Source organism: Miniopterus natalensis, chromosome 11 (genome assembly GCF_054644295.1).
Source record: "Miniopterus natalensis isolate mMinNat1 chromosome 11, mMinNat1.hap1, whole genome shotgun sequence".
NCBI classification, from domain to species: Eukaryota; Metazoa; Chordata; class Mammalia; order Chiroptera; family Miniopteridae; genus Miniopterus; species Miniopterus natalensis.
This window is the reverse complement of record NC_142091.1, coordinates 17,589,297-17,592,486: the sequence shown is the minus strand read 5'-3', so window position 1 is coordinate 17,592,486 and position 3,190 is coordinate 17,589,297.

Sequence of the window (3,190 nt, the reverse complement as noted above, 5' to 3'; positions counted from 1 at the left end):
TCATTGTGGCTTGAATTTGCATCTCTCTGATGATTAGTGAATTTGAGCATTTTTTCATGTGTCCTAAGAATTCTGAAATACCAATCAGAAAGAATATATGCACCCCTATGTTCATAGCAGCACTATTCACAATAGCCAAGATCTGGAAACAGCCCAAGTGCCCATTGCTAGATGAGTGGGTAAAAATGCTGTGGGACACTTACACCATGGAGCTGTAAAAAACCGGATCTCTTACCCTCTGAAACAGCGTGGAGGGGCCTGGAGAGTATTATGCTAAGCAAAATCAGCAATTAGTGTGTGTATAAATTGGCTTTCTTCTACAGATTGAAAGTTAAAATAATGAATACTTACATGCAGACATAGTATATTGATAATGTTTTAAAATTTTTACACTTTGATAATTTTCAAAAGCTACTATGGAGGGGTACATTCAGATTGGCCTTTATATATGTTTTTAGGTGAACTTATAAGTGAGCTCATGGATAAAGCATTTTCATATATTTTAGGGTTCATTAAAAATATGACTCATAGTTCACTGAAAAATATTATTAAAAATAGCCTATGGCCAAGTTAGAAATAAATCATTATCAATCAAATAAATATAAATTAAAATTAAATGAGAATCTAATCTATAATCATAAATATGGGCACTGGAAATCAAATATTAGTAATATTCAAGTGAAGGGCCAATGAATGATTCTAGGTGACAAAGAAAATGCTATCCTAAGAATATAATCATTGCTTAACATCAAGATATCTATTAATGTAATATCAATAGTTCAAATCAAAAGATAATACTTTCTATTTACTCTAGTCTACATAAGGACCCAAAATAGCATTCATCCCTGAGAGGGAGACAAACCATATAAAAAATAACAATGTAAATATACATTTTATTATAAAATAAGTCTAGCTTAAATCAACAGGAAATACTATAGTTAGTTATGAAATACTATAGGCCTTTCCATTAAAATAATAATTAAGGATGCCCAGTATTGCTATTTTAATTTTTTAATATTATCTAAAGGTATATGATAAATGTAGAACCTCATGAATATGAAATAAAAGCTGTGAATATTGACAAGGAAGAGACAAATCTATGATTTGCAGATAAAATTTTATATGTAGAACTTTTAGAAGAAAAACTAAGTGAAAAACTGTCTAGATGAGTGAATGATCGGTATGAATCCTGAATTAAGTTTATATATATTTAAGAATCAAGAGCTCCTGCCATTTGCTTTTAACACTCACAGCAATATTGGAAACTACAGAGGAAGAAATTCTCATTAAAAATAGCAAGAAAATACAATGTGTCTAGGAATATCCTTATACAAAAATTTGAGGTTATATGAAGAAAAATATGTCTTTGTTTAAAGATAATACATATATATGTGTGTGTGTGTGTGTGTGTGTCTTAATGATTACATAAAACATGGTCCTAGGTAACCAAATGTACCTATTTATATCCCATTCGAACCGCATTTAGCGGTCAGGAAATGTATAACATCATTCTAAAATTGACCTGGGAGCATGTACAAAAGTAATTAAGGCAAGTGTGAATAAGGGAGATTAACAGTATGATGTGGCATAGCCCTGAAAGTTAAATCAGTGCATGTAACAGGAATGACTTCTGCCACAGAGTTCCCAGTATGTGACAGGTAGTGCAACAGGGAGCCAAGGCATACACAGACCATCACTCCTGCTCTATCGGAGTCAAGTGTTAGTGTACCTGCTTTGTGCCTGGAAACTGGTGCCAGAGAAGTTAACTAATTTCTTTTTAAAATGCCACAGATGTATTTTATAAATGCAGGTTATAAAAGAAGAACTCATTCTACAATGGGATGCTATTCAGAGAGAATGATTTTCTTACTTTCTGTTTTCTAGACCAGATTTCCAGATACCTGACTGTTTTTGTTTTCTCTCTAAAGGAATATCAGATTACCTACGGTATGCTTACAACAAGGCTGTTGTTTTGTTTGGGGTGTTTTTGAAGCTAGTTTGAATAGACTCTAATCCCTTACAGTCAAAGGTTTCCTAACATACATACCAAAATCTGGTATCTTTATTTTATAGCCTTCAAACACAAGTAGCCCAGAGCACATTCTAAACTAATGTTAAAGACAATGGTATAATTTGTAAAAAGAATGAAAAAGATTCATGTAGTGTATCTTTCACATCATTGAAAAGAAATCAGTATTATTCTCAGCAATAAAAACCCATAGTTCACAGCAAATAACTTACAGATATTTTAGAGAATAAACAAATCTTAAAGCAATGACAAGAAATTATAGGTGGACTAGGACAGTATTTAAGTTTGAAAAATAGAAGCAAACAGAAGGAAATGTAAAAGAATTACTAAAAATGTGTGTGTTTTAATAATATCACACACAAAATTTATTATCAGACAACTAAAAAATGCTTGCTAACATATGACCATAAGCTAAAATGTTATTATATAGAAAGTATTTCCATAAGTTAATAAGAAAAACTTGTAACAAAATAGAAAGATATAGTACGAATTAATAATTCACATAAAAAACTAGCTAATAAAGATGTTAAAAGGTCAATGATAATAACAAAAAAATATGCCAATGAGGCTATTTTTCATCTATTAAATTAGTAACTATTAAAAAGAGATAATTTCTTTGTCTCTAATTAGAGATATTTAATTTCTAAGACATTTAATTTTATTATCTTAGGTTTCTTATATGCAGAAAAGTGGGCATAAAACTTTGACATTAAAAAGTGTAAAAATATTTATACTTGCATCTAGAAATTCAACTTTTTGGAATACATTATAAAAAAATAAACTTATACCTAGACAAAGTAAAACCGTAAAAATATTTATCATCACACATTGTGCAGGAAATAAATATTGAAAAGGACATTAAAAGTAAGTAAAGGTTTAAGCCTGGCCGGGCGTGGCTCAGCGGTTGAGCGTCAACTTAGGATCCAGGAGATCGGGGTTCAATTCCCGGTCAGGGCACATGCCCGGGTTGCAGGCTCAATGCCAGGTCGGGGGTGTGCATGAGGCAGCCGATCAATGACTCTCTCTCATTGATGTTTCCATCTCTCTCCCTCTCCTTTCCTCTCTCTGAAATCAATAAAGATATATTTTTTTTAAAAATTGTTTTACAATGAGCATGACTTACCTTTATGATAAAATGGGAACACAAGCATACTTTTAAAG